General features: G+C 38.6%; 1 protein-coding gene and 1 non-coding gene across 3 annotated transcripts in view; one reads left to right on the forward strand and one right to left on the reverse strand.

The window, feature by feature from the left end:
* The window catches only part of LOC114658898 (BMP/retinoic acid-inducible neural-specific protein 3-like), a 662885-nt gene that overhangs the window by 148443 nt on the left and 502925 nt on the right, over positions 1-11517 (reverse strand). The window lies entirely within an intron of this gene.
* LOC114659834 (U2 spliceosomal RNA) lies at positions 10275-10466 on the forward strand. Its single transcript, XR_003717600.1, has one exon. It is a non-coding gene; the product is annotated as a U2 spliceosomal RNA (small nuclear RNA).

The raw sequence follows: 11517 nt of genomic DNA on the forward strand, positions 1-11517 counted from the left end.
GTAGATCAGCATTACAGAGACTTTCACCTTTCTTTATTTTGAAATACTCTATGATGGATGCTGGTTAGTTGGTCATGTGTGGGCTCGATTTGTATCTCATTATTGTTTGGCTGCTAATTAAGAAAAACAAAAACAATTGAGGGGTCTGCATCCTAATATATAGAAAAAAACTGAAATCTTTAATGTATGGTGGGCTACCTAGCAGGACACTAACAGATTAAGAAAACCTGTGTTACTGGACACATGCAGCAAGAGTTCTTTTAAAAATATCAGGAATTAGTATTTCACAAATCTGTCACCATCTATTCCTGGTTATTCACTCTATGATGGACGTTGGTTAGTTGGTCATGTGTGGGCTCGGTTTGTATATCATTATTGTTCGGCTGGTAATTAAGAAAAAATAAAACAATTGAAGGTTCTGTGTCTTAAATAGCAAGTCAATTAAAGCTAAGGCAAAATAAATAAACTAGCAGCAAAAACTGGTTGAGAGTTAAGAAAGGGGTGTGAATGAAAACCTGCAGTCACTGTAGCCCTCCAGGATCGGAATTGGAGATGCCTGTTATATATTCATAGTTATTTATGGAGCCTGGTACAGATCTAAATAAATAAGGGTTCTTTCTGGAACCTTCTTTGTTGAGCCAAAAAGAGTTACTCTACGACAGTGGCCTCAAACTCCAGTCCTGGAGAGCCGTAATGGCTGCTGGTTTTCATTTAAGCCTTTTCTTAATTGGTGACCAGTTTTTGCTGCTATTTAATTCCTTTTTCTTTTATTTTAATTGGCATGTTTTTTAAGATTTGTTTCCCTGATCGTTCCTCTGAATTGCTTCATTTCTTTCCTTAACTCTTTGAGGGCTGAATATTTTGTCCACTATTCTGAAAAGCACACAATGCAATGGTTTCACACATAAATCAATATAAAACATTTTTTGCTGCGTGCCATGGCTGCTGTCAGTGCCCGTTCGAAAACTCTGGCAGCAGCGGCTACACGGGGGCATCTCAATGACCAGCAGGGATACACGATGGGCTGGCTGCCTGGCTGTCTTCGTGCAGCAGTAACAGACGCAGTGTGGCGCAATCTGGTTTGTACCTCTTGTCATCATAAGAGGCATCATGAACGTTGGCGTAGGTGCATTAGCTACACGGACATGTTCAGCACCACGATCAGCTGAAGCTGGCCTCTCACTTTCATTTTCGATTTCCAGATCACTTACATAAAAATCTGACAACTCAGAGTCTGACTCAGCAATATGATATGGCAAATGTCGTCAACGGAGTATTTTGCTTTGCGCATTCGCTTTGGTCTTTCGCCAGATGTTGATGCCATTAGAGGGATTGTTTGCTTTTCGCTACTCATGCACGCGCAGGAAATCTTGGTCAAATCAGCAAAGCTAACTTTAAAGAGAATCGAACTAAAACACAGTTTACAGCTGGTTACCGTCCTCTACCCCTGAATTTTGACAAAAGTCGATAATCGCCCTGAAAGAGTTAAATGGCACCCAAACAGAAATTAAATGTGAAGTGAGTGAGCCAACAGAAGACCAACTTAGGGCTCGTTTATACTTCACGCTCAGAAAGTGTACATGCATGCATCATGGCTGCCGCGTGTTCCCAGCGTTTATTTGACACGTTCTCTGAGCAGGTCCTCAGAAATTAACGCAACGCGTACGTGAGTTGCAGTACCACCAAAAAGACGATACATTTTTTACAAGTCTCACATCCCATCTTTTGTGTTATCCTTTTTTTTACCTGGGGCTTCTTCCTGACCTGACCTGACCTGACAGCAGCGGAAAACAGCAATAGATCACTACACAGAACATACAGTGGTGTGAAAAACTATTTGCCCCCTTCCTGATTTCTTATTCTTTTGCATGTTTGTCACACAAAATGTTTCTGATCATCAAACACATTTAACCATTAGTCAAATATAACACAAGTAAACACAAAATGCAGTTTGTAAATGGTGTTTTTTATTATTTAGGGAGAAAAAAAATCCAAACCTACATGGCCCTGTGTGAAAAAGTAATTGCCCCCTGAACGTAATAACTGGTTGGGCCACCCTTAGCAGCAATAACTGCAATCAAGCGTTTGTGATAACTTGCAATGAGTCTTTTACAGCGCTCTGGAGGAATTTTGGCCCACTCATCTTTGCAAAATTGTTGTGATTCAGCTTTATTTGAGGGTTTTCTAGCATGAACCGCCTTTTTAAGGTCATGCCATAGCATCTCAATTGGATTCAAGTCAGGACTTTGACTAGGCCACTCCAAAGTCTTCATTTTGTTTTTCTTCAGCCATTCAGAGGTTGATTTGCTGGTGTGTTTTGGGTCATTGTCCTGTTGCAGCACCCAAGATCGCTTCAGCTTGAGTTGACGAACAGATGGCCGGACATTCTCCTTCAGGATTTTTTGGTAGACAGTAGAATTCATGGTTCCATCTATCACAGCAAGCCTTCCAGGTCCTGAAGCAGCAAAACAACCCCAGACCATCACACTACCACCACCATATTTTACTGTTGGTATGATGTTCCTTTTCTGAAATGCTGTGTTCCTTTTACGCCAGATGTAACGGGACATTTGCCTTCCAAAAAGTTTAACTTTTGTCTCATCAGTCCACAAGGTATTTTCCCAAAAGTCTTGGCAATCATTGAGATGTTTCTTAGCAAAATTGAGACGAGCCCTAATGTTCTTTTTGCTTAACAGTGGTTTGCGTCTTGGAAATCTGCCATGCAGGCCGTTTTTGCCCAGTCTCTTTCTTATGGTGGAGTCGTGAACACTGACCTTAATTGAGGCAAGAAAGGCCTGCAGTTCTTTAGACGTTGTCCTGGGGTCTTTTGTGACCTCTCGGATGAGTCGTCTCTGCGCTCTTGGGGTAATTTTGGTCGGCCGGCCACTCCTGGGAAGGTTCACCACTGTTCCATGTTTTTGCCATTTGTGGATAATGGCTCTCACTGTGGTTCGCTGGAGTCCCAAAGCTTTAGAAATGGCTTTATAACCTTTACCAGACTGATAGATCTCAATTACTTCTGTTCTCATTTGTTCCTGAATTTCTTTGGATCTTGGCATGATGTCTAGCTTTTGAGGTGCTTTTGGTCTACTTCTCTGTGTCAGGCAGCTCCTATTTAAGTGATTTCTTGATTGAAACAGGTGTGGCAGTAATCAGGCCTGGGGGTGGCTACGGAAATTGAACTCAGGTGTGATACACCACAGTTAGGTTATTTTTTAACAAGGGGGCAATTACTTTTTCACACAGGGCCATGTAGGTTTGGATTTTTTTTCTCCCTAAATAATAAAAACCATCATTTAAAAACTGCATTTTGTGTTTACTTGTGTTATATTTGACTAATGGTTAAATGTGTTTGATGATCAGAAACATTTTGTGTGAGAAACATGCAAAAGAATAAGAAATCAGGAAGGGGGCAAATAGTTTTTCACACCACTGTATTACATTTATGATATTCCAACTCTCTGCACATTTAGAATCCTTCGATTTATACTTGGTATCACTTTCATGATGAAATTCATGAAAGTATGTACAGTATGTTACATTTTACAGATAAATCATCAATTTTGTTCAAATAATGAACACTGTTAATAATTACACACATGGGGTGACACGGTGGTGGAGCGGTAACACTGCTGTCTTGCAGGGAGTCATGTCGCTGGTATTCCCTGCCTGGTGTTTGTTTTCCTTCAGGGTTTCCACAGTGGGTTCTGGTTTCCTTCCAAAGATATGCAGGTTTTGTGACACTAAAATGACGGCAGTGTATGTGAGTGCTTGTATTTACCTTGCGATGAGCTGATGCCCTGTCTAGGGATTGTTTCTGCCTCGTGCCCAATGCTTGCTGGAATGGAAGCATCTCTGGATTGATGGATTTAATAATTAAACATCCTTTCAGAGATATTACGGTAAGGTGTCATCAGAATTTAATGGGTGTTCCAGGCAATTCACAACACAGCGAAGCCAAACCTGTTCTCACTATGATAATATCTCACACTGCCACCTGGTGGATTCTTCCAGATTTATGTAAAGTACGCACGCAAGTATAAACAGTAAAATGTTTGCATAGCAGGAGTGTCCGCTGGAGCATGTGTCGCGTCGCGTGAAGTATAAACCTGGCCTAAGTCAGGGCCTTCAACTCCAACCAGTTGCTTAATTAGACGCCAAGTCTTATTGTTAATTATACTCATTCTTTAATTCCATGGCTTGTTACTGTTCTCATTGTGCAATAGCATACATTTCCGAAATTGTTGATTTTCTCTTTTCTAAGAGCTCTGTTAAAATGTTTTGTGGACTTGAGCAGATCAACATTCCTAACACCTTTACCTTTCTTCATTTTCAGATATTGTATGATGGACACAGTTTGATGGTCAAGTTTTGGTTCATTTTGTATCTCATTATTGTTTGGCTGTTAATTAAGGAAAAATAAACAATTAAGGGCTCTGAGTCATCAATCAGTCAAATAAAATGAATTCAAAAGAAGTTAATTAGCTGCCAAAACAAGTCACTAATTAGGAAAAGGGTTAGAATGAAAATCTGCAGCCCTCCAGGACTGGAGTTTGAGACTATACTGCTCTGCAATATCGTTTTGAAGAACCACTTTGACACCTTAAGAAACAGCAATAGTAAAAGTATATAAAGCCAAGAATTTCTTGCAACGCGGCTAAGGCTGCACATCACAATACAGTAAAATGTTTCAGTTATCTTGCTTAAATAAGTTTACACATTTGATAATGGATTTATGTTCTGACTGGGGCTGTTGGCTGCTTTGTGCCCGTTGCTACTGGAATAGTTTAAGGTTGGTCACAAAATGGGCACATGCAGAATTAATTATTTGTTCATTTTTACAAAGCATACAGCATCATTGTCCTTGCAGTTATCTGTGGTTTCACTCCACTACATACCCTAAGTTTCCACCATGACCCACCTTTTAAAAGTAATCATTTGTAGGCTATAAGAAGCACTGATAAATATCACCCACAAACTTCACTCCTACAAGTTTGGTTTTCAGTTCACTTAACATCAAAAAAAGAATTGATGGAGTCTAAGTGATTTAATATCTAGCAGCAAAAATACACATTAAAGATTTATTTAAAAATTCAATATTGGTTCTTTTCACAGGAGAGATCTGTAAGGGAAAGACTACAGTCGTGCAATCAGACCTAAAGTATTGAACATGACACAGCACTCCATACGTGTGCATTCAGCCATCCAGGACAGCACAATAACTGTATACACTCATTAAAAATGGAAGAAATAGAAAAAGCAGCTGCCATAGCAGGCTGCTACAGTATAAATGCAAACAGTTAGTGGATATGGCATAAATAGAAAACAAGTGGGCCGAAATACAGTAAGTGAGAAAATGAATAAGGCTTTTATTTTTAATATTCTAAAATCGATAGCGTTCAACAAAAAGAATGTTATGGGCATTTAAAATCATACTCGGCGCTTCCCTTTCTTACATATGAGTGGCTTTTGTTTCAGAGTTTAAGACAAGACGAGGGTGGACCAGATCATTTAAACTGATGATTGGTATGGTTTCATTCCTGCCTTTCACTACACATTTCTCTTACCTCCATACAGTGAATCCATTTTATTCTGTAGATTTATAGCACTCATTCACTAGTGTTGCTGATCATCCACCTATTTCCAAACTCTTTTTTCTACACACTTTAAAGAGGCTGGTTCTTTAAACGCACTTTATAGCTCTTTTCCTGCATTATTTGGGTCCTCATAGCACCATTGCTTGACCACGCACCATTTCATTCTGGGAAAGGTTCTTTGCATGTTAAAATTGGTTATTTGTGCTTTGAAAAACTTCCTAATATGTAGAAAGAAACTGAAATCTTTAATGTACTGTATGGTGGGCTACCTAGCAGGACACTAACAGATTAAGAAAACCTGTGTTACTGGACGTATGCAGCAAGAGTCTTGAGGAGTTGGTATTTCATAAATCTTTTATTATTTATTTGTGGCTATTCACTGTATTACTGACCTAAATAAATTCAGATTCTTTCTGGAACTTTTCATGTGGATGGGTCTTTTGGGAATGACAAATGGTTCCTCTATGGCAGGGGTGTCGAACTCCGGGCCTGGAGGACCGCAGTGGCTGCATGTTTTCATTCTAACCATCTTCTTTATTAGTGACCAGTTTTCACTGCTAATTAACTTCTTTTCCCTTCATTTTAATAGCCCTGTTTTTAAGGATTCAATCCTCTGAATGTATTCCTTTCTTCATTAAATGATAGTCAAACAGAAATGAGATGTGAAACGAGCCAACAGATGAGCAGCTAAACTGGGAGTTCAAACTCCAACCAATCTGTTAATGAGAAGCCGATTCTTGCTGTTAATTAAACCCGTTATTTAATTCCACGGCTTGTTGCTGCTCTCATTCTGCCACAGCAGACATTTCCAAAACTGTTGATTCATCTGTTTTTTCTAAGAACATCGTCAAAATGTTTCAGTAACCTGAGAGATCAGCCTTACTGAGACCTTCACCTTTCTTTATTTTCAGATATTGTGTGATGGGCACAGGTGAGCTGGTCGTGTGGCGGCTTGTTTTGTGTTTAGCTGATAATTAAGGAAAAAGAGACAACTAAGGGGCCCGAGTCAACTTAATTAAAACTAAGGCAAAAACAGTTAATTAGCAGCAAAAACTGGTCACTAATGAAGAAGATGGTTAGAATGAAAACCTGCGGCCACTGCGGCCCTCCAGGAATGACTTTACTCACCCGTGTTCTATGGCAAGAGCCACAATGGCACCTCCATTTTTAAGACTGCTATTCTGGGTAACAACACTCTTAATAATTCAAACTTCATTAATAGCACTTTACTGGGCCATGTGACTCCTTGCAGAATCATCATTTTACTCTGGGAAGGATTCTTTGCTTAACAAGTTTGTTCTTAGAGTCTGAAAAGATTCCTAATTTGTGGACAAAACTGAAATCTGTAATGGATAGTAGGCGACATGGCAGGATACTAACAGATCAAGAAAACCTGAGTGTAGCCTGTGTGTAGCCAGAGTTCTTTAAAATCAGTAAGCCATAGGCATCTGTTATCATGTATTCATGGTTCTTTATGGAACTGCTCTGGATCTAAATAAATAAAGGCTCCTTCTGGTACCTTCATGTGGATTGGAGACCAAAAACAGTTCCCGTATGGTAAAGGTGTCCAACTCCAGTCCTGCAAGTTTTCATTCTAACCCTTTTCATAATTAATTACCATTTTTTGTTGCTAATTAACTTTTTTCTTCATTTTAATTGATTTCCCGTTTAAGACTTAGACCCCTTTAATTGTTTCTTTTTCCCTTAATTAGCAGTTGAACAATAATGAAATTCAAAATGAGGCAACACATGACCAACTGACCAGTGTCCATCTTTATATATAATACACTACCGTGGCTGTTCATTTGTCTGTCCAGGTTTTAAAATCACCTGTAGCTAGCAAACCATTTGACCTATTGACCAGAAATTTGGTACAGATATACTACATGACGTCTACTATCCGCTTTCGAGGTGATGATTGACCTCCAAGGTTATTCCTCTTTTTATTTTTATTTTATTTTATTGTAGAAGCAACTCTCGGCAGCGGCCAGCAGGTATGATATGGGCGCCGTTCTCATTCCCTACCACCTTCGCCGTCACTTCCCCTACCTCTTTATATCTTAAATCATTCCTGAGGCAGATTGAAGCATTAAGTGCCAGCTTAACTGAAAAATAAAGGACAAACATACTAAGTAATTGCAACACAAACACAGACTTCATCAGTTTTAATGCGAAAAGATGCCGACGAAAGAAGAGAAAAAGCAGGCGGCTAGGATGGAGAAAAGAAGAGCTGCTTACGAAGCAGCAAGTGCATCAACCTCTGAGCAAACAAATGCTAAACGTACAGAGAAAGAGGATGAAAACTAGGAAAACTACAAGTCAACTGTATCCACTGCACCTTATCGTTGAGTGCGCCATTATTGGTTATACAATAACTGAAAATAAAGGAAGGTGAAGGTCTCAGTAATGCTGATCCACTCAGGTCAACAAAACATTTTCTGAGGTATCACCCGTTGCACGGCTGCAATTGGTCCTAATTTGGGATTGTGGAAGATAAGCCCCGAGGAAGACAGGAATAGTTCAATCAATCAGTCTTTATTCAGTCACAGATGGGTACATGAATTCATGCTTTGCAAAGCAGAAGAGCAAAATTTTCCGGATTCAATCGGCTTGTAATATTCATTTTCCTCCCTCTACCTTACTTATGAAACAGCATCTAAGCATTTCATCAATTCGGCCAACCATTTCTTTCTTATGCACGTGTCAAGAGGGGCCCCAAAGAAGGAAAAGTTATCTTTCCTGTGTCTAACAGATGCGTTCCTAAAGAAGGAAATTGTCTTATGTCATCTTACTGCAATCTGTCTTATCACAGACGCCTGTATGAATACCCTACCGTTATAGCAAAACAACTCTTAACAATTAATAGCTTGCAAGTAGTTAAAATTTGCCTTGACAGGATCCTAAGGTAGTTCGTCGTGTGGTGGGTATGGCGAAGTGCTGTATCGGTACATGCTTACAAAAAAGAAAATCAAGAGTTTTGGAAATGTCTAGTGTGGCAGAATGAGAGCACCCACAAGCCATGGACATAAACAACCACAAGAATTGGCTTCTAATTAAGAAACTCGCTGGAGTGAAATTGGTAGGAGTTTGGGACCCCGACTTAGCTTGTCATCTGTTGGCTCGCTCCACATCTCATTTCTGTTTGGCTGCCATTTCAGTTAAAAAAAAGCAATTCAGACAACTGAGTCTTATAAAACAAGGCAATGAAAATGAAGAAAATGGAAAAGAAGTCAATTAACAACAAAGATAGTGGCAGAAAGCTAAACCTGCACTGACTGCGGCCCTCCAGATTTGGAGTTGGACACCCCTGACCTTTGGCATTGCCCTGAAGAACCACTTTGGCACTTTTATTTTTTTTAAGGACTTAGGTAGATAGATAGATAGATAGATAGATAGATAGATAGATAGATAGATAGATAGATAGATAGATAGATAGATAGATAGATAGATAGATAGATAGATAGATAGATAGATAGATAGATAGATAGATAGATAGATAGATAGATAGATAGATAGATACTTTATTAATCCCAAGGGGAAATTCACATTCTCCAGCAGCAGCATACTGATACAATAAACAATATTAGATTAAAGATTGATAATAATGCAGGTAAAAAACAGACAATAACTTTGTATAATGTTAAAAGTTAACGTTTACCCCCCCAGGTGGAATTGAAGAGTCGCATAGTTTGGGGGAGGAACGATCTCCTCAGTCTGTCAGTGGAGCAGGACATTGACAGCAGTCTGTCGCTGAAGCTGCTCTTCTGTCTGGAGATGACTTGGTGTCTATTTTGGAAATGCTGGCTGCACAGTGAGAAGCGGTGTTAACTCAGTCCATCACAAGGCACACTCACGCACACACTGAAATGCGGGCAATTTAAACTGTTAGAAAATCCAGTAGAAATAAACATTAAGTGTACATTTTCACAGTAAAAAAAATGGTGATACAATAAACAGTTAAAATAATCGATATAGGTCTGTACATTTACTTTTAAGCAGTAGTGTAGCTGCCAATATCAATTGTTTCAACGGGCACTAGTGTTTAATGAATAATTAATTGTTACATTGCCATAAACTCACAAAGGTGCAGAATTCTAAATTTGCATAAAGTTGTTATATTTGCATAAGGGAACGCCCCCTGTGAAGCAAAGCTGCAAATCCTTCCTTCCTTATAACTATCCTTATTTTTGCACTGTGAGAAACAAAACTTTAATGATAATTAGCAAAATAATCTTTCATTGTATAATGTCCATTATAATAATGAATGTATAATGAATTATAATAATATTATAATAATGAATGTATAATGGACATTTTTTTATAAACGTAGTGTCCGCAAGGCCTGCAAGCATTGTGCAGGACCCCTTACACCCCTCACATGGACTTTTCACACTTCTGCCATCCAAGAGAAGATACTGCAGCATCAAAGCCAGATCTGCCAGGCTGCAGGAGAGTTTTTACCCCCAAGCTGTTAGACTCCTTAACACCAGGCTGCCCCCTGGGACCTTCCACACGGCCTCAACCACCTCTAAAAACAGAACTTTTATACATGCGAGCCACTGTCCTGCAAAGACGAGTGTGCAGGTAGAAAAGAACTGAAAATCTCATACTGACCTTTAAGTATTTTGACACTCTTGATATCCTTCTGCTGTGAAACATTCTGACCTGTCATTATTTACACATGTCTTAAATTTTTGGCTAAGATCGAGTGTAGTATCTGTTCTTATCAGTTTAATATCTGATACGTCTCCTATCTGGGGATCATATATTAAACTGATTTTTGGAACAGGGAGATGGAATAGGGGCTTGTTCCGTCCACTCCACGCATCAACCTGGTATTGCAGTACTTCCAGAAGCGGTGCACTTTCTCTTGTGAATTTCCCCTTGGGATTAATAAAGTATCTATCTATCTATCTATCGATCTATCTATCGATCTATCTAAACAACTATTATCATACACTGATAATTTCTGTATTATCTATATCTATCATTTATTTATTTATTATATTACATATCTATTGACTATATTTATGTATCTAGATTGCAAATACCATACATTGCATCAATGTTCATATTGCTAACTATGCATCAATATTGCTGCTACTTCTTTGTCTTGTCTTTGCACAATGTCTTGTCTTGTCTGTGTTTTAATTTTAAATTTTAATTTTAATTCTACTTTTAATTACTTATAATGTATTATTTGCACTTCATGTTGTTACACTGTGGACCCTGAGCTTTGCAATTTTGTTTATCGATATACTTGTATATGGCTGAGATGACAATAAATTTCGCTTTGGCTTTTGGCTTTGGTATTGGTGCAGACTTTTTGGATAGAAGATGATTTTGAAAAGAAATAATGGAATATGAAGGGTTTTTAAAAAGAATGATTTTGTTATACTGTGTAATGGATCTGGATATGCTTTAATAGGAATTGTAATTCATTTGTGAGTGAAAATGTAGTTGGTGTGAGCTTTCAATAAGAAAAAGTTGATTTGTGCTTTGTATTTTGTACTGTGCAAATAAAGTCTACATTGACAGTTAGTTGATGTTCTTGTAATACTTTAATGTTCTTAGGCGGAGCTGTTAGCTTCTGCTTATTAAGTGTATGTTATAAATTAAAACTCATACCCCCTAACCATTGTTTTTATTTGACGTAATTTAATATTAATGATGATAGAACTGTAATTGATGATTTTCCTGTCACAAACTGTACACTGGTCTACACTTCTGACAGTTTTTTGATGGTTAAATGATTGCCAGCTAAGCTGCCAGTCATGTAGCCATTAAATTACAGCCATTTTTTTTACAGTGTAGTACCACCAATCCACCTAATAACTCCATCTTTGTGGGAGAAAAACTGGAGCACCCCAAAAAAAACCCCATACAGACAGGTAGGACACGCAAAACTCCACACATGCAG

The sequence above is a fragment of the Erpetoichthys calabaricus genome, chromosome 10, assembly GCF_900747795.2.
Source record: "Erpetoichthys calabaricus chromosome 10, fErpCal1.3, whole genome shotgun sequence".
Lineage (NCBI taxonomy): Eukaryota > Metazoa > Chordata > Cladistia > Polypteriformes > Polypteridae > Erpetoichthys > Erpetoichthys calabaricus.